This window comes from Pogoniulus pusillus, chromosome 14, assembly GCF_015220805.1.
Source record: "Pogoniulus pusillus isolate bPogPus1 chromosome 14, bPogPus1.pri, whole genome shotgun sequence".
In the NCBI taxonomy this organism is placed as follows: Eukaryota; Metazoa; Chordata; class Aves; order Piciformes; family Lybiidae; genus Pogoniulus; species Pogoniulus pusillus.
Genome location: NC_087277.1, coordinates 16,111,558 through 16,132,652, shown reverse-complemented (window position 1 = coordinate 16,132,652; position 21,095 = coordinate 16,111,558). Strand labels below are relative to the sequence as shown.

At 39.8% G+C, this 21,095-nt stretch overlaps 1 long non-coding RNA gene across 4 annotated transcripts in view; it reads left to right on the top strand.

Moving 5' to 3' along the window:
• The window catches only part of LOC135181058 (uncharacterized), a 136,898-nt gene that overhangs the window by 30,687 nt on the left and 85,116 nt on the right, over positions 1–21,095 (top strand). Inside the window, exon 3 of one of the 4 annotated variants that reach the window (XR_010304691.1) lies at positions 11,616–11,825. The exons of the other annotated variants lie outside the window; for them this stretch is intronic. This is a non-coding gene — a long non-coding RNA (uncharacterized LOC135181058). Of the gene's footprint in view, positions 1–11,615; positions 11,826–21,095 lie in introns of those variants that run through there. 4 annotated transcript variants of the gene reach the window in all.

The following is a 21,095-nucleotide window of genomic DNA, read 5'->3' as shown; positions in this document are numbered from 1 at the left end:
GATCTGACAGACAGAGCTTCTGCAGCTCATGCATCAGCCAGAATGGTTCTCTCAAATGTTAGCCTTATTAAACATCCTACATAGGCATGCTGTAGCAACCCTTGGGCTTTTGATGAAGTCAAGGAACTTAAAGTCTCTTCATTGTTTCTTGCTGGCTTGTGTTGAGCTCCATGTGTTGCTGATTTGGATCTTAAGATTTAGATAGGATGTCAATAAAACCAGACTACAGACTGGTAGAAGAATAATTTCTTTGCTCAATGTTGGTATTTATCCACTTTCTAATTGAGTAGGACACTTGGGACAAATAGATCTGCTGCCACCTCTTTTGAGGAAAATGCAGAGATACCCTGAGCCACATAGACACTCAGGAAGGGCTGCTTATAGCTATAATTCATATGAATAATTCATGCTGAGCAAAAGCTCATGCTCAAGTAAAAGCAGTAGTTCAGCCTCATCAGCTGTTCTGTTTCTCAGTGTGCTTGAATAGAGGCCTCCTCCACAGCACCCTGTGAGGGCACATCCCACCTGCAGAAGCCTGTTGAAGTGTAGTCCTGTTAGGCCCTTTTCAAAAAGGGGAAACCCTTCACCCTTCCAGCACTCCAGATCACAGGGTGGAAACATGTCTTACCCTCACAAAGACGGCAAATGAAATTACAGCCGTGGGTGGCTCCTTGAATGAGCTGGGGCAGAAGGCAGGAGTGAGGAACTGCACCCAGGCTACTACCAGCACAGTTGTAGCTGATGCAAAGGTACAAAGACCACTGAAACAGTGCTTGCAAGATTGATCGATTTAGATGACTACAGCCTCAGATAAGTCCTTCCAGAAGTCTTGATCTCAACAGGTATCACCCAAGATCAGACTTGACATTCTGAGACTAAATTTGAGCAGGAATTTAATCCCATTTCCAGACAGGCATCTCTTACAGGAAATGGTTGATGTTAATATCAGGGAGTAATGTACTGAGAGAGTCCAGCTCACATTGCCTTGACATCATACTGGTCCCATGTGTGCCAAAGCCAAGATCTATGAGCATACTAATGGATTTCTTCAGAGACTGGTTTTCCTGCCCTGGGTATGACACTGCACCAGTGCATCTTAGCCTGGAAACTGATTCATATCAAGCTTACCTGTGGACAGGGCAAAGAAAATTCTGTTTTCTGGTGCATGTTGGGAAGGACTGCCTATTTCATTTGGACTGACAAATCATCTAGGTCACATTTAGGAGACAGTGTGAAGGGATGTTGAAAAGACTCCATTCATGGAGTAGACTTTTTGACGCATCTCATCAGGTCTCTACTGGGTCATGAATCTTCCACAGTATGCGTGTCATACCTGTGCATGTCTAGGATTACATGGTACGGTATTTCACAATGCTTGCAGAACTAAATGAAACCTTGAACTTCATGGAAATACTATGAAAAACCTTTGCTGGGCTTTGGAGCTTTCTTTTGAATGACTGGGGGACTAGTGATACAGGAAAATCCTTCACTGAAAGAGAGGTTTCTATAGTTCTTTCTTGAGTGTAGTTCTCTGCTTGCCTGGGAAAGAAGAAAGTGCTGACTTCCTACTCTGAAAGTCAATACAGAGCCAGGATCCAAGCCACAATAGCCCCCGTGGATGCCCTTTGTGTTTTCCAGCCTGTCTTCGTGGGGACTGATTGTGACAGTTTAATTAAAACCAGGCAGTGCTGAGTTTATACAAAGTTAACTGTTAAATTAAAAAAAGAGAAGTGTTTATGCTTTGATAAGTGGCAGCCTTCAGGTTGGTTCTTGACAATAGAAGCAGTACCATGCCGATGCCTAGCATTTTTTATTCAGCGGTCTTGCTTCAGCTAATGTCTACTCTCATCCATCATATCTTTTCAACATTTTGGCTTTCCTCCTAGGCAGCATATGTTTGATTTCTTTTTTTTCCTAAGAGAAATAGAATATAATAGAAACTATTTTTGTTTAGTTGCAGTGAAAAAAAAAAGGAGATAAACAGTACCTGAATCAATAAAGGATGAGACCACAGGTCTTACTGTATAAAGATTTAAACAGTGCTTCTTTTTCTGTTCTTCTAAAGTGAAAATAAAAAAGTGACACTTTAATCATTTGAAAATGGTTATAGACATTTGTTGGGATAAGGGCTTTGTTTGTTTATCAGTGTCTGTATTGTGCTGTGTTCCTCCTGTCTTCATTTGTTCAATACAAAGCCTTTCAAGATCTCTTCTCTCAACTACTTGGTTGAGGAGTGCATGGAGTACTTAATACAGTGCTCAAAGTGCCACTGACATCTCTCACAGTTGCAAATGAAAAACTGGTTTTTTTTTTTTGCTTAGGGAAATACAGGAAAGCAACATGGAAAGCAGAGTGTAATGACAGGTAGTAACTTCCTCTAGCAGATTTACTCTAAGAACAGATTTAGCAGGTCTTCACAGCTTTGGCTCCAGTGATTCTGGATCTTCACTGACTTCGAACTTGGCTAAGAAACATTTTCACCACCTGAGTTGAACTCTGGCTTCTGCTGTGGGTTGCATAATAGGAAGATGAGAAGGAAGCATCATAAAGACATTCCGGACCTGAGCACAAGGTTTTGGCACCAAAGTAATATAAGAAAGGTTAGGCTGTCTCATGTAACTTTGTGTTCAGCCTTCTCCTTAACTTTTTCTGGGTTTTGGTAAAGTGAATTACAGCTCATTTTAATATCACTGTGAATTTAAACCAGGAAACCCCACTGGAGATGCCAGACATTGCCCAGAATCTTAAGACAAGTGGTCAAGCTAAGTGTAAAAATGCTGGCAGGAAACAAAGACAATCCTGGCTTATTCATTACCATTTCCCCTCCACAATCTAAAAAGTGTGGGAGTACTTAAAAGCAGAAGTGGCTTTTACTCTTCTATGCTGTTTTGTTTTATTTTTTACCACAGGTTTGTGATAGGCAGAGGTATGGGCTATTTAATTGTGGAGAAAAATAGAAACAAAAGAGATTTGTCCTTCTATTATAAATAGGAGAAAAGTAAGCTCATTCTTCAAATTGTCGGGCCTTCATCATTAGAGAACACATTGAGAGTCAGAGATCTCTCAGGATGAGTCTGAAAACATCAAAGCAGCTGGAGGGTACTACTGGGCCAGGCCAAATCCGGCTGTGCTGCAAATTCATTGAGTCAGTTGGGAAATTAGGCTTGTACTATGGTCAGGAGTACAGATAATCTCTAACACAGTGATTTCTCCTTACCCCCAAGTAAATCTAAGCTTGGTTGTTTAATTAATTTCCTACATTTTGAAGTAGCTGAGCAAAATCCCAGTCACATCTTTCCCTGGTGCTCTGTTAATTGTAAACAGGAGGAGGCCTTAACTGCACTGTCCCAGTATCCTGTTTGTTTTGGAAATCCTTGCAAATCCAGCTGTTATAATCCTAGTCATCTCAATCAATTATTCTTGAGTATGTGTTTAAATGTTACCCTGAAATGGGATTGTGTCCTCAGCTGGGCTCAAGTGACTTATCTAAATGCAGACTGTACTGAAATTTCAGCACTTTGACAAGTGATAAAAAGTTGAAGTAGTCTAGATTTTTCCAGCCTTTCCACAGAAAAGAAAGCAGCAATAGGTAGAAATTAATTGCATAAGGAGATTTAAAAAGTTCATTGGCTGATTAGAGAACTGGTTGCAACAAAATGAACATAAATAATTGGACCAGACTACTTGGTTCAAGAAGTTCTATTCCTTACAATTATAAATAAGTGTATAACAAATGTGTAGTGTAGAAAAGTCTGTGAAACATTCATCCCACTTTCTTTCTCAGGCCAATAAACTATTTTTAATAGTCTGCCAAGAAAAAAAAATCAAATGCTACTACTATAGTATGGCATGCAAAGAAGTCCTTTTCTGGGACTGTACTCAGAGGAGGAAGCAGGCAGAAGGCGGGCAAAGTGCTGCAGCCAAAGACTAAAATCAAGCTCCAACACTCTACACCACTCTGATCTACAGGGCATATGCCCTTCCGCAAAGATGTGCATGTGTCAGTCAGACTCACAGAATCAGAGGATATCTGTGACTGGAAAAGCCTTTCAGGATCATTTAATCCAACCCTTTACCCAGCACTGCAAGGTCACCACTACACCATGGCTCTAAGCACCAGGTCCATACACTGTTTAAATACCTCCAGGGATGGTGACTCTACCTGCCCTGAGAAGACTGTTCCAGTTGGATATCCCTTTCGGTGAGGAAATATTTCCTACTACCCACCCTTATTAGCAAAGAGATCACTTATCACTTATGCTTATATATAACAATCTGCAGTGATTCAGAGAAAGGTAAAAGTTTTCCTCTAAAACATCCCAAGAGATAAACTATACCTAAGAAGGAAACAGTTCTCCCCGTCCTTCCATACCGCTGGCAAAAGCCCTGAAGGATGACAATAATACTGTATTCAATGATATAGGCTTTCTTGTGAAACCAATGGCATCACCTGAAGGCATTCGATTTTTCAAAGGAAGCTGAAAGGAATGAAGTTGGTATCTTAAAAAAAAAAAAATAGAATAAGAGGAATGAGAGGTAGGGAAACCTACATTTGATGTGTACGCCCAGATAATTTCCACTCCTGTTACATGTATACTGTTGACAGAGGCTCCAAGAAATAGGGATTAAATAAAGGTAGAAAAACCCCAACAAAATGATAGCTACTCTCTGGCTTGCAAAATAAAAGTGCTCCATGGTGTTGCAGAGGTAAAATTACAGCATGGACATTTGAAATGTTCACATATATTATGCATAATTATTCCAATGTATTTGCAAACACACACCAAAGACAATCAGGAAAGAAACGATCTCAGAAAGTTTGCATCAGTGAAGCATCTTCTTACTGGAGAGACTTATAATGAAGTCAATGAGAATAACGCTTTAATCGTAGATATCTGCTATTGTGGGAGTATAATAACCATATTATTTAGGCTGGAGTTTTGCTCTGACAAATACTAATTTAGATCGTAATGGTCAGATGTTTGGTTCCCAATTCTTAGCTGAGTCAATTAAAAGTAGAAAGAGTAGGAGAGTTCTTTCTGGGAGATGAATGGACCCAAACTCTTTTGAAAGACAAATTTCTTTTGCTCACGTCTCTACGTACTGATTTAGGAACTTAACATTGGCTACTGAATTTGATTTAGGAGCCAAAGATACTCTTTCTCTTTGTGAACACAATTAATGAATTAAGCTTCCTGGTATGGTGGTAATCTTTGCCTGTGTCTGGAAGATGATGCTGCTGAAGGTCCCAGCAGGACAGCAAAAATTCCCTCTGAATTTTTTGTCCAGGCTAGTGACTCAAAAATCTCTATGTGTGTAAGCAGGCATTTCTGTCTGTATCAGTGTCACCAGAACAAAGTAAAACAGTTTGAAATAAGACTAATTTTGTCTCCTGAACAAAAACGCTCCATAGACCGTTTTCAATGACCCCTCCAGCTTGACAGCATCCATTGTTATCATGGAAGTGTTCCATTAACTCAAATTTCTACCAAAGTGGGTTAGTCTCTCCTTGCTTCTCATTTATGAGCTGTGCCACTTTAAAAATGCCCCAATAATAAGCACCTGAGCTTAACGTTGGTGTATGTGTTGTGAGCATACATTGGAATGTGTTGGATAATGCATTTTACGGCACAAAGAAACTTTGCAAGAAACTATGAAACAGCCCCATAAAAACCTATGTAAATGATGATTATGCCATAGAGAGTTGGGAATTGTTTATTTTCCTTCATTGAACAATATGAGGCCATAAGTATTGCTCAATGACTAGCACATGATAGGCTGTGCAATGATACTGTACCTTACCTCTGTGTGGATATAGATGCAATTATAGCTTTAAAGTATCTCTGAGATGGGTCTGTGGAGAACAGTGACTGGCCTCTGCTATAACTTATTTCTATTGAGCCTCTAGCCATAGTACTCTACATCCAGTGTACACAGAGCTGAGGATATGAATGAATTTCAAGGTCCTCTACTGTTCTTCCATGTACAGGGATCTGTCGTTTTTATTAGTATCATGGACTTTTGCATGTTTGCTCTAGAACCTAGATTTTTCCTTGATCTTATTTTTTTTCCCCTGCTTTACTCCTTTCACTGATTTTGATGAAGCTGCTTTTGGCCAAAAGACATCAGGATCTCAGCAGAGAACCAAAATATTAATCCTAGCACTGGTAAAGTACGTCTCATGATGTTTATTAAAAGAGGGAATGTGATCATTGACTGCAGCTCTTATTTTCTGTGAAAGTAGAGGTAACTGGCTGCTTTTGGTGAGGATCAGTCAAGTGTGCTTACTCCACAGCACCCGAGAAAGTTGTGTTGTAGCAAGCAAATACACTATGATGGGTAGATTTTAAGATATCATGCAGTATCTGGAAGAGCTAAGCACTGGGAGGTCACCCTTTTGTCTCAATACTGTCTTTCCAAGGAAGAGCAAGACACTTCTTGGAAGGTGATGTTCCATGTAATTTAGTACTGTACAACGCCTTCAAGTCTGTCAGCCATTTCATAAAGAATGTACTATAATATAGCCACTGCCACAAAAGAATTACAGTGAAAATAGCCTACACACAGCATTATTACTGCCATTGTCTATGAATAATCAGCAGGGCTGGTTCAGCTGCTCTATGTGTTCAGAGAGAGGAAAGCAATTGGCTGGGCTTGTCCTGGAAGGTGGTGAGGTGTAGGCCAACAGACATTCTAGGGAAACAAAACAGAGTTGCTTTTAAAGCCAGGAAACGTATTCTTTTGATTTATCCTGATGCCACACCTTTTGTGAAAGTGGAGAAATGGAGCTTGAGAAGAGTTGTCAAATTATCATAGCATCTTTCTGGCTTTGCACTTTCTGCAATGCAAGCAGGCTGGCCACGCTCTTCACTGTCTTAAGAATTTCCAGGTGACCTTATTGATATAATTGATTTCCAGTGTGTGAATTAGAAAACATACTTTAGAGGCACATGAGCTTGCAAACAGTCCAGATAGACTGGTAATAGGGATGCAAATAGAGATTCAGGTAGATGTAGTCTTGAATGGGAAATTGCTGTGGGACCAAAACCCTTGAAAGATACTGTGTCGCTAACTGTTCTGCCTGAGCAAAGTCTAATACAGTGCTCCAGTGTTATGATAACCGTGAATGCATATCACCGTACAAGTGTGACCCACTTGTATTCAACAGGTAAAGCTAAGGTCAAGGCAACAAAATCCCTTGTGCTCTTTTTGCAGGAATAGTATATGTGGCCATTCTGTGCTGATGAAACTCCAAGTTTTTGTTACCAGAAAGCAAGCCTGAGGAATGGAAAGTAGTTTCTCCAGCTTCCTAGCTTGCCTGTCCCTGGTATGACTCTCCCTAGGTGCTGGCATGTTTTCCTTAGTGCAGAATTATTAAAAGGCTTCTTGTTTGACCTCATCATTAGGTTTTTATTTTACTTTTTGATTGTAGTGACTAAATATAACAATAAATGATTTAAAGAGGAGCCAGAAATAAGTGTTAGAGAAAACAAACAGCCTCCCCCCTGCCAAAATACTGAGTGGCATAGCAGTGAATGGTTGAAAGAATCAGATTTAATTAGGGTTCCTTTCAGCACTGAAAATTCCATTTATGCACACTATTAAAATAATCTTCTGCATTAATACTAATTTACATCATCAAAATAGCACTTCATCTATTATTCATATGGCATTGTAATTTCTCCCAACTGAGAGGGTGAAGCTGTGGTAAGACTCTTCTGCTAAATGCTGCACAGATATTAAGATATCAGTAATGGCTGAGTTTTTTTAATACCACATTAGATATCCCACACAGTTTTCTCACTTCTCTGATTCTGTGTAATGAGTGCTGAAAAGACCATAATAATTATTGCACACTCTCTATGCCTCCTGTGGCAAAGGGTCTCCTTTTCACAGGTATTCTTGTAAAAGCAATCTCCCTTTTCCTGCTAAGTGTGGCCTCATTCAGGGCCCGGTGCAGCAGCAAAAGAGCAGTTCTTGAAAGAGAATAAAGGAAAATATAATTTTCTTTTTTGAGTTTAAAGACTGATAAGGAGAGTCGTGTAGTCTTGTCACGAAGATGCCAAACTCCTGCTTTCTCTACAAAAGGGAGTGCCTTCCCCTCCCTGTAGCAGGTTCTCCAAGCCTACATATGTTTGTGTGTGTGTAGGATGTTGGTGTAGCTTCCTGCTCCCGGCAGGCGTTGTCTTGGAGGGGTGTGTGTTGTGTTTTGTGTCTGGTGGGTTTTTGGTTGTGGGGAAGCAGACTACTGGTGTGGATCCTGTAAGAGGCTTTGAGAAAAAACTCTACCTCCAAGCTGGACCCACCTCTAGCTGAATATGAGCCAATCAGGAATGACAGAAGTGCCTCTGGGACAACATATTTAAGAGGGATAAACCTATTGGACAGCTTTTGTTTTGTAGAGGAGTAGGAAGCATGTGAGGCAGCTATACAGACACTCAGGTCAGTGACGAAAGAGAGGAGTGAGGTGTGCTGGAGCAGACACTCTCCTGCAGCCCATGGTGAGATGGCTAAGCCCTTGCAGCCCGTGAAAGTTAAAGGTGCAGCAGAATCCTGCATGCAGTCCATGCAGGATGGCCACATCTGTGGAGGACTTTCTCCCATAGTTCCATACTATGTTGAAGCAGGGGAGGACTGTGAGGAGTTTTCCTTTTGAGAAGGAAGGAGAGGCAGAAATAACAAGTGACAAACGGACTGCAACTCCCATTCCTTGCCTCTCCTGCACCATTAGGGGAACGAGGTAAAGAACTGGGAGCAGAGCTGAGCTTTGGAAGAAGGGAGGGGTGGGCAGAAGGTGTTTTTAGAATCTAGTGGTATTTCTCACTGCCCTACTCAGATTCAACTAGTAAATTGGTGACAGTTTTGTTGCTTAAATTAAACTGATTTTATTTCCCTAAATCAAGTTTGTCTTTGGCTCATGACCGTAGCTGGTGAGTCAGCCCTCTCTGTCCTTTGTCTCAGCCCTCAAGCCTTTTGTTATCTTTTCTCCTCCCTGTGCTACTGAGTGGGTGAAAGAGTGAACAAGTGCTCGCATGTTTCTTTGCTGCTTGCTATGTGGGTTCAAACCATGGCAGGCTGTGATGACATGCGACTCCCCCGTGCTACACTACCTGCAAAGCTTCTGTCTTCTTGAGAAGCAGGTGCTAATGGACATTACGATGGCTTCTGATTTTGAGCCTAACTCTCATTGTGCTAAGAAGACACACCAAAATTGCCTTCAGATTACTCTGTCAGTATAGGAGTGTTTTTCAACAGTGTAGTTTTCATTTTCTTGAAATCATGGATCCCTGAAACATTTACTGGCAGGATTCTTTCTTGATCTGCATACTTCTGAAGTGAAAATAAAATCTTCTAAATCACAGGTTAAGGATAAAGGTCCCTAATGAAGTATCTATGGGCTGAAAAAGGAGAAGGTCGATATATTTGAGCATTGCCTGCACTAAGAATCATCTTATATCTTCTGCTCCAGTAGAGAGAAGGGCAGATAACCTAGCAGGACTTTCATGTTCTGTGGTGGAGTGAGTCACCCTGCTGCAACTGATTAAAAGAAAGAAAGAAATCCTTGTCTACGAAGGCTGCTGCTAATCACTGAATAACAAGCTGGAAGGAAGAAGGGAGGCAAGTGGGATGCAATTTCATTTTTGACAAAGAAGTCTAAATAAAAGTTTCTTGTGTCAGCTGAACACGAGGAAAAGACCTCACATGGCATTTATTGGCTTTGGGACTCAAGTGGCCGTTCTATTGCCATTCTGTTTAGAGTCTGCAGCAAAGCACAGTTCGACCCTGCAACGTTTAAAGACCAATAATCAGGTAGATTTGGAAATCAGTAATTTAGAGAAAGTCATTCCAGCCTCAAGAACCCTAAATATGAGAAAACACATAAAAGTGACTATTTTTTCCCCATAAGTTGAAGGGTCTTACTTTGTCACTCCTGTAATTTTATTAATTTCTATAAAGCTTTCATTTTTTTCTCTCTGTATTCAGGCTGATGTTTAGTAATTCCTGTTTGACACATCCTAGAATATATTTGGTACTGTAGAGCAGATGTAGAGTGAAGTGTGATTAAACCTGATCAGTTATCATGAAACTGCCCATGGTAAGGATATTTTGATAAAGGCTTAAGCGTGGAGGCACCCTTGTACAAGCAAACTGCGCTTTCAAGACACTTAGAAAAGTGTTGACTAACATATGTTATGGATTTTTAGCTACTGCATGTGATGATAACATAATGAAAGACCTCTGACAGAGTAAAAATTAAGCTTCAGAGTGGATTTATATGATATAAATGAATGTAAGAAAAAACTCTGTATTTTAATGTACTCTACATTATCTCTCACAGTGTGAGTTCTGTGAACTTCATGAATTCTCTTTTAATTTAGTGATGCACAATACTATAGTAAACAAGTAAATCAAGGTCCTCACAATAAGATATTCTCCACTGGTTTATTAATCAATTGATCTTTATAGCCAAGACTTTACAAATGCAACAGAAAAGATAAGCAGGTGAAGGATGTGTGAAATGAGTTTACATAAACAACTGGATGTGTGTTGCAGAAGACATACAATTGCTTTTTGCTCAAGGCTTCAAAAGGTGTTTGTGGAAATCAGAAGTGGATACTTGGGAAAAGAGATCCAATTTAGGAGTAAAGTTTGGTTAAGAAACTGGTTTTCACAAGGTTTGGTCATCTTGGAGCTGTAATGTCTGGGCAGAAGTGAGCTGTTTTGGAAAAGCAGAGCTGCCTTTAACATATGTCAATATATATGATAGGGAAAGTTTGAATAGATGGTTGAGCTCTCCCTAGCCCATTTTTAGAACTTTAAATGAGAAGATGAAGGACAATGACCTCACATTATACTCAAGATTCTTTGTGAAACTAAGGATTTTCTCTTTCCAGCCTTTCCAAAATTTCAGCATCAGGTTGTTAATGTAAAATATGCCCAAAGAGTGCATATACACTTATTGGAAATAGTGAAAATGAAAGCATCTAGAATTCACTGTCTCATCAGATGTCCTGACCACAACAAGGACACTCAAGACATCTACTGAAGTGTTCAGCAGGAAGATGATGCATACTAATCCTCAACTCCAAAATACGACTCTGAAAAGTGTTGTTGTTTTCCCAGTGTAGCAGCTTTTAAAGCCAGAAGAAACTGTAGCAATTATCCATTGTTAAATGCACAGGCCAAGCTGTAAGACATGCTTTAGCTGCTTCCTTTTTCACACCCATTATCTCTCCTTGAGTGGGGGTGTATCTTTCAGAAAAACATCCAATATTGATTAAAAAATTCCCAGTGATAGAAAATTTGTCATAGCTGTTGGTAAGTTGTTCTGGTGGCTAATTACTCTGCCTCTTGAAATTTCATGCCTTATTTCTTATCTGGGCTCATCTAGACTAGGCTAGATCTTTCTGCATGATGGCCTGTGAAGTCCCTACTTCACAGTGAATGTTGAATTCACTTCAGTTTTGTAGGTGGTAACTGGTAGACAGCTTAAGTTGCTCATGTGATTTTCCTAGTATTTCAATACCTACCCCAAAGTGAAGAACTCCTTTTGACTGCTTTAGTCTTGGAAGTGTCGAAACCAGCACTGTTTAATTTCTTTGTTGGTGACACAGAGAGGTGAATCAAGCAGTCTCACCAAGTTTGCAGACTACACAAGCCTGAGTGGTGCAGTTAATATGCTGGAGGGAAGAGATGCTAGCCAGAGGGACTTTGATAGATCTAAGGAGTGGACTCATGCAAAACCTTATGAAGATCAGCAAGGCCAAGTGCAATATTCTGCATCTGTCAGAGCAATCCTCAGTATCAATACAGGCTGGGCAACGAGTAGATTAAGAGCAGCTCTGCAGAGAAGAACTTGTGGGTGCTGGTGAATCAAGAGCTGAGTAATTATCAGAAACGTGCCCATAGGCCAGAGTGTCAATCACATCTACACCACAGTGACAGCAGGTTGAGGGAGGTGATTCTACTCCACTCTGGTGAGACTCCACGTAGAGTAATGTGTTCAGTATTGCGTTCCCCAGCAGGTGAAACATATAGACCTGTTTGAGCTGATCCAAAAGAGTTGAGATGATCAGGACTCTGGAGCACCTTCCCTATAAGAGCAGGCATTGGGGTTTTTCAGCCTGGAGAGGAGAAGACTCCAGGGAGACATTACAACAGTCCACAGGAAAGTTGAGGAGGGACCCTTTGTCAGGGAGTACAGTGAAAGGACAAGGGTTAACATTTTCAAACTGAAAAGTGGAAGATTTAGATTAGATATTAGAATGAAATTTTCACTGTGAAGGTGGTGAGACACTGGAAGAGGTTGACCAGAGATGCCCATGAAGTGTTCAAAGTCTGGTTGAATAGCCTATGTGAAACCTTATCTAGAGGAAGGTGTTCCTGCCCATGGCAAGAAATTGGAACAAAATCTTTAAGGCGTGCTCCAACACAAATCATTCTACAGTTCTTTGCACTCATAGTATTTTTCCAAAGTTCAGTGACTTTACAAGAGGGGTGGGGCTAATGTATTATCACTTCATGCATTACTTGACAGTTGATAAAGGCATACCTTTTGTAAGCATGTTATGTAGCTCTGTCTCAGTGACCTCTCTTTTCAGTACCGTCTGCTTAGACACCCATGTAAATATACACACTGGTTGCAATTATTGTCAAAGACTATCAGTCAAACAGTTGCAAAAAGTTCAACATCTACATATTCATTTCATATCCTCCTAGTTCTTGTACAAGTTGTTTCTGGTATAAAATCACATACTATAGTGATTTCTACTGTTTTGACATTATTGTCTTTTTAATCCAAGCCTGCAACCTCAAGAAAAGATACACTATACTATTTTAGCAAGATCTGGTTTTACTCTTGAATTCTGATTTATATGTTGCCATCTTTAATTCCTTAATAATCAATTCTCGTGTTAGAAAGGCTATTTTTTCCCATGCAGAACACATGTCAAACAAAAATTTAATCTTACAATTGCCCCTATATTTAATTTAAAATGCTGTGTCATACACATTTTATGCTGGTTCCCCGGAATTGTCCCAGTGCTCTAAAATATTTTCAAAAGCATTTCAAATGGCATCTGAGCAAGTACAGTCTCTTTTAGGAATCTTGGATGCAGCAAATGTAGCCCAATAAAATTAAAATAGTAGGTAGCCTTCCAAAATCCACCAAGACCAGTAGTGTTTTTTTTTATTACTTATAAAAAGAACTCAACCGTGCCTAGTTTTTTAGCATAATAACTTTAGATAGCTGAATTAACATACATATCGTTCTTTAATGCCAAGGAGGATGGTTCATCATGACATTAACAGTTCTTAATGGTCATGGTTTAATGATCAGGTGCTCTGCTATATTTCTCATGTGTTCCTAATACTTTGTTCATTAGAAGTAGGCTGCAATTTGATGTACCTTCGTGCAGTACTGATCATAAAAAGGAACTGTGCTTAATAGGGAGTTAATAGATGCTTCTGTATTTTTTCATTGTTAATGTACTTTTTATTTTATTGATCAAGAATGAATCAGAATAAAGTAATAAGGTTTTAAATGGTAGGCGATGAGTATCTGGTTTGCACCATATAAGCTTTAACTCCTGAGAGAACAAGAGAAACAGAGGTAAGAGGGAAACCAGCCCCAGTTTTTAAAGATTCATATGTGCTGTCAGCAATGAGATGGGGGTCAGATGTGCCTCACACTTCTTCTGTAATACCTTTTTTTCCACTTCAGCAGGTATGCTCAATCATTTTTCTATTCATCTGCTTAGTACCTTGGGACAGTCATTCTCTGGTATAAGCAACCAGACAGATCCTTGATCAGAATAGGAGAAATACGAAACTGTGTGAGCTCCCATTTGATGTGACAGGGGATGTATTTGCTGAGTTAAAAATAAATAGGTACTATTAGACAAGATCCTCTGACTGATTTAGACCAGCTGAACATTTGGCCTTGATTATGCCATTACAACCTACTTTCCCCCCCCCGCCTTCCTCTCTTTTCTTCCTTTCTCTCTTTTCTTTCTCATTTTTCTCTTTTGTCATAGAATCACTAAAATTGGAAGGAACCACCAGATGTCATCTGGTCCAGCTCCCCTGTTTAAGAGCTAGTTAGCAAAAGTCCAGACAGCTTTTTAGCTTTCGAACACCTCAGAGAATATGACTCCACAACCTCCCCGGGGCAACCTGTCTGTTGTATTTATGTATGTTTATATGAAGCCTTCTCTTCTCCTGGTTCAACAGTCACAACTTACTCTGGTTCTCCTTTCTTTTTTTTGGGGGAACAAAATATCAAAAGAACTTAAGCATAATGAGACTTGTGAACTCAAGATATTATGCTGCTATTTCAGGTGAAAAGGGATACATTTTCCCATCTGTTCTTTCAGTCCCAGTAGTTAAATAGATTAATTACTGGCATGATTCCAGTACACTAGGGATTGATTTTCCTGGATTTCTTCTGTGTGTGTGTATTATTGAAGGGCTGCAAAGATGTGTACAGTTTTTATACAATAAAACCTACTAACCTGTAAGCTCTAGAGAATGTGGTTCAAATCCACCTTAATTTACTAGACTATCACTGTCTGAAGCACATCCTTAATGGGCATTTACCAGCATACAGAACTACCAGGAGATGATCTGTTGCGATGCTCAGAAACTCCTGAGGGCTGTAACAAGGCAGGGGGCTGTTAGCCAGGTTACAGTGAAGACATTTTGATTTCTCAATATTGTTGTCTTCTAGTATGAGCTTTCAACTGAAGAATACACAAAACCCCATCAAATTCTCCAGGCTATGTTAAAGAATTTACAAAGACATCTTTGAATGATACTTGTTTAAACAGAGAGACTTAAAACATTCAGATGAGTTCTGGTACTGATTGTCCCATGCATTGCTTAATATTGTTTCATCAAAGCTGGGACTATACAGTGCAGTTTAGAGGAATATCTCTGGCTTCTGGATTTCTCTGGATCTGGTATGAGGTGAGGGATTCACTCCTGTTCCTGTTTTTGTAGATACCTTTGGGAGACTCATTGGCTAACTTGGTTCTTGCAAGCATTCAAACCCAGGCAGCTATTAATGGTAACAGGATGCACCTAGTGATACAATTAATAAATTACACAGCAACAGTGTGGGAAATGAAGGTATTTTTCTGTGATTCTGTGTATTCCTTCACCTGGAAAGGATTCATTCCATTTCAGCCCACTTGCTCAGCTCTCCTAGCTGTGAAATCCTTTAACAAGGCTCTAGCATTCAGGATTGCTTTCATTGATTGGGGTCTTGATCTTGTTTGTTTATTGGAGACAAACATTTCCGTAGAGAGTCATTTTGTATTTGGGATTCTACTCAAATTCAACCCTTGTCCCCTGACTACTTTTTATCACTCATAAAATTGACATGTAAGGAAGTATAATGTATTCACTTTACATCTGAAGGGGCTTTCCTGCACATGCTTATCTTCAGAGTTGCTGGTGTCTTTTGAGTATAGATGGCCAAGTAAATGGATGTCCTGGGCAGATCATAAACAAAATTTACTAACTGCAGGCAATAGAAACATATTCTGTAAAGAAAATTCTGGATGGGCAGTGAGGATCAAGCACACTGCTAGGCTCTACATACATATATCCAAATACCAGTTGAGAAGTAGCCTTATGAAAGCATACATAGGAAAACAATGCCTGGAAGTTGTTATTTTGATTGTGATTACATACTAAAGAAAGTAAGGGTAATTTTGAAAATAGTAGACTTGAGATAAATAGCACATCAACTCATCTTTGAAAGATTCCACAAGGTGGACCTGCTGTATAGACCCAGTGGCTAAATTAGGATACAAGTCAGACTTAATCTATGTTTTCTCAAAACACAGAGGATATTGAAATGTTGCCTCAGTTTCGCTTTTATTGTTTGATGGTGACACACTCTGGGGTTTTCAGGCATGATAAACCACAGAGAAGTAAGGTTGCAATGAGAAGGAGCTGAGATTTGCTATGTTAGAAAAAAAGCCCAGAATGGAGCAGGTGGCTTGCAGAAAATCTTAAAATGTTATGAATGCCATGGGAAGAACATATCTGATTTGTGTCACTTGCCAGTCTGGGAACTAAAAATAAAACAAAGATTAGAAAGTTAGCAATGTAGAAGACAAATAGGTAGAATTGAAATAAAACTTTCTCACCTCTAAATAGAAGAGAAATGGATTTGATGGATGCGCTGGATGACTACATCCAAAACATTATAATTAACTGCTCACTGTCCAAGTGGAAGCCAGTAGCAAGGGGTGTCCTTCAGGGATCCATACTGGGACCAGTGTACCTTCATGAGGTACAGACAGTGGGACCTAGTGCACCCTCAGTAAGTTTGCACATTGTGCCAAGCTGAGTGATGCAGTTGATCATGGAGGGAGGGGATACCATACAGAGCGACCTCAACAAGTAGTGGAATGGACCGATGCAAACCTCCTGAAGTTCAACAAGGCCAAATGTGAGGTCTTACACTTGGGTTAGGGCACTTCTCAGTGTTGTGGATACTTCATCATTAGAAGTGCTCAGGGTCAGGCTGGACGAGATTTTGAGGAACCTGATCTAGGTCCCTGCTCATGGCAAGAGGTAGTTGGACTAGATGAACTTTAAAGGTCCCTTGAAACCCAAACCATTCTGTAATCCAATGAACCATATTTTGGGTCAGTTATATAGATATAGTTGCTCTCTCTTCTTGCAGATAATCTGTATTTGATCTTTTCTTTGTCTTCACACAAATTATTAGAAAATACTTAATCTTTAAACTAGCAGCCTTGGTAGAAAAGGTCAATAAGTTATGGAAAAACAGAGGGCCTAAGGTAAAAGATGCAGTAATGGCACTGTCAAACCAAGTTTTGGCAGCTTCTCTACACTAAGCAAGGTGAAGCTACATCAGTACTAAGATGAGAAACCACCAAATAAGATATGACTCAATAAACAGGACTTATTGGGCAATTCAGTTTCCAAGACAGTGTCATTAGGTGTCATGCCTTTTTTTTTTTTTTTTTTTTTTTTAGCAACTAGCTATTGACAACAGTCATGCTCTACTCCTTGCTGTCATGCTTTTGTGTGTATTTTTATGCAAGTGACTCCTTTTAGTTTCAGGAAAATTATGAGCTGCTTCAATATCCCAGTTCAACAAATGCGTTAGCTTTTACTGTCCCTGTAATGCTAGAGGGGAGGTCTGTGTCTAGAATGTTCCTTATGCACTTACTAACTGCCTATCTGTTATTAACTGCTTATGAATGCCTCCTTCCTAAGATAAATAGAATTTACAAGCAGAGAGTTGACTTCAGGTCGAACCCAAATGAAAACCTGGTTTTAAGACATATTCTTTCTCAAGCTGAAGTTGAATTGAATGGGTCAATATGAAATCCTTTCTAAAACTGAATAATTTCAGTTTTCTTTTTTGGGTAGGTGTGGGATTTCTTTGTTTTGTTGTTGTCTGTTTGTTTGGTTATAGGGGTTTTTTGTATATTTGTTTATTTGCTTTGGCCTTTCCTTTCCCTCCCCTCTCTTTCCCTTTCCCTTTCTTCTCAAAATGCAGCTAAAGTCAAACTTACTTTGAAAAATGTTTAGTAAATCTATACTAGAACAGAATTGAGAGAGTCTCTTTTTACATGGTGTCTCTCTGTCAGTGACTTGCCACCACTGAGAATTAAATAATGAGGCAACTCAAGTGTACGGAGCCGTGTTAAAAGTTTGCTCAAATGACACTGTTCATTGACATCTCTGGTGCTAGAATCATGCTCAGAGACCACAAGAGCATCCAAACTCTCTTGAAGGGGTTAGGCTGACTCAGTTGATTCAGAATTCTCAAGGGCAGTACAGTTTCTCTTCCTAATGATTTTATCCCAAAACATTCAAAACTTTTGGATATTTAAGCCTCACAGCAATTGGGAGTGCCACATCCCTCACTTGTTGTAGCTACTCCTGGGGAAACTTTGCTGTTAGGATTTAACAGGCTGTTGCGCAAGGAAGCCAGTGACATTTCAAAAAAACCTTCATTCCTGTCCTCCCTTGCCTTTGTTTCAAGCTGCCAGATTGAAGTTTACTCAGTAAGTATGCAGAGACTTAAAATTAATCTTCAGTTAACATGGACTGAAATGGGAAAATTCCCCTTCTGTCTAATCTCATTTACTTCCCATATCAAGAGTGTCAATAGAAAAGATTCATCAGTATGATGTGCACATGGAAAATAACTCATTTCTCTGTGTTCCCAGGTGGTTGTGGTGCAGATGTAGTGGTTGCCTGCGTCCCTCAATTAAGCACCAACAGCTTTGCAATTGTATTATCTGTTACATACATTACCCTCAACTCATCTCCCTTCCAATGATGCATCTGACTGATACACTGTGCCACTAAATTGCTGACATGAGGATGGTAATGCAGCACTAGCAAAAGGAAACTTTTGATGCAGGCACTGGGATGGTATAAGATGTAGAATGGCTTTATTTAAGCTGGGGAGAAAGCATACAGGTGGTACAGGATGACACAGGTGGAGGCTTTTGGGAACTGGGAACAATTTCCCCTCTAGGCTCTTTCTCCAGAACAGTTTGTGCTGGTTTTATAACAGTGCCTAATTTCCCTCCTTCCTTCTGTGTTTAGATAACAGTATTTAACTTTTTATAGCACTGCAGTGGCATAGATAAACTGTGACAATCCTCTCTGAAAATGGAGAAAGTACAATACAACCCTGTTGAAGAGGAGAAGTCTGTTGTCTCCTCATCTAACAGTGCATCATGTTAAAGCTTCTTGTCACTCTCTTCAGATCTCTTCCCTTCTCTCTGTCACTGGATTCTGAGTCTTTCTTACCCCCATGACTGCTCTCTCTGCCAATTGCTTCTAGCTTTGTCAGGTTGTTGATCCACACCTCCCAAAGTTACCCGTGAGCCCTACCACATACAAGCCCTCTATATAAATGTCCAAATTTCCATCTATAACTTAAAAATTCCTTTGTGCTTTTTTACTTTCAATGAACCAATTTGGGCATACTCTGTCCAGGCAGAGGCTTCAAAGACTGAAAAATGAGATGATTTTCTAACAGATATTAGGTACACCAAGTATTTTTCATTTGGTAGCAAATATACCTGATTAAAATTCAATAGAGTGAAAAGTCTGATGCTATTCCTATTTGATGGGGAGTTAGCCCAAAAACTTGGCATAAAGGACTGCTGCCTGCATTCAAAAGTAGGCTAAAACTGGCTGTATGCCTGGTTCTTTTTTCCTCCTTTAAACTGAGATCATGAGCTCCTGGGCTTAAAATACCTCTTTAAAATACTCCTGAACTGAGCAAAAAATTGGACATAACTTTAAAGAAACAATTGTCTTTTGCACAGATGATATCCCGTAATGCTTTTGTGGTTTAAGGGAAGCCAGCCAGTGTTTAAAAAAAAAGGAAGTAAAAGATGAGGCATTTTAATGTAGTGGTGGAAGGTATTTCTAGCTAAGGTTTGAAATGAGAGCTTACATATGGCACACAGAAGAGGTCTATATGGAATGGGAGTTCAGGTTGCTGAAATAAAAAGAGCTGTTGTATTTCAGAAGTCAAAACTGTAGTGAAGAGGAAAGACTCTAATGCAAGAGTTGTTTGGGCAAAGGATGATTGGTTTTAAATTCTAAAAGGAAGATGGAAATGTCCAGGGAAAGCTACAGTGAGGTTAGAAAAATATTGTCTAAGGTCAGTTTCTAAGAAACAGACATGGATGGTCTTCATGATGTGACGCGGAGAGGTGCAATGAAATTAAACACCAAAAAAACAAGCTCAAGTAAGATTTTGCATTTCAAGGAAAAGGCATAGAAGCTGATGCTAGATTACTAGACCCGAAAGCTGGGGAAAAAAAAACAACCCAGGATTAACAATTAAGGAGTGTGAGTTGATATTGCAAACGTAGCAGTAATTCAGGATGATACAGAATTAGTCTATGGAGTTGTTGTACACATGGTTCAAACCAAGCCAACCCAGAAACACATCTACATGACAGTTAGGAGGGCAGATGGGCTGTTCCCAGATGTCCAGAAACATAACTTTTTTCTTATAGAAACACTGATTTGAGACTTATGGGAATTATGCTGGGACTGCTTTACCCTTCTCTTAGCTCTTTGGTGTGGGTTTTTTGGGGGTTTCTTTTGGTTTTTTTTTTTGGTTGCTATTTGTTTAGCTGTTCTGTGCTGCTTTTGGGTCCAATCCAAATCAATGAAAAATCAAACTGACCCCTCCTACCAATTAGATTTTTAGATCATGTCATTAAAGTCAATAACAAGGGATTTATGATGACCTTCATTGTTAGTTCGAGGGGCTGAGAGCACAGCAGATTTTTTACTGTTTCCCCAAGGTCAGACTGCAAGCCACTTGCTCAGGTGGAGTTTAATGCCTCAATGCCAAGGACACTGGTTTCTGTGCACTTGTTTGGCTGTTATTTTTCTCTCCAGATAGAAAAAAGCTGTAGGAAACTTAGGAGAAGTCATTAAAAATTAAATGACTCATCCAATAAGGCAGTAAGGGATTTAATTACGTTCCAAAATGAGTAAATCTGGTTGGTCCGTGGCAGTATGGAGCAGGTGCCAAGCATGACAAGCATCTTTGTGAGGGTGGAAAGCCTTGCCTGAACAAGGAGGGTGGTGGAGGGTGCCAAGTATCTGTCGATAGCTTTATCCAAAGGATACCTGGGGGAGTCAGAGACATGCCATCAATAAGCTCTGCAGCTCCCTGTGTCTGCCACGGTCTCTGAAGCAGAAACTTACTGTGAAAACCCCAACGTGCAGTGTACCATGAGATCCTGATCCTGTCAACTTTTTTCTGTGGCAACCAGGCGACATAGAAATGGCAATTTTTAACAATGACAAGTGGAAAATTCCAAAGACTTCAGTGTCTGTTAAATATCAGTTCAAAAAACATTTGATGAACTGCCATCACATATTTAACAGTTCAGTTACAGCCTAACTGAAAGGGAGTCCAGGTCCACACAAATGCTATCAGTGACTTCAGTTCTGCCCCCTACATTAATGTTTAAATTTTATACATAATGGCAGTTCTGCAGTAAAGCTTCACCCTGAGGTCTAGTCTGGAGGTCTGCTACCTTCGTTTTGTGCATTGA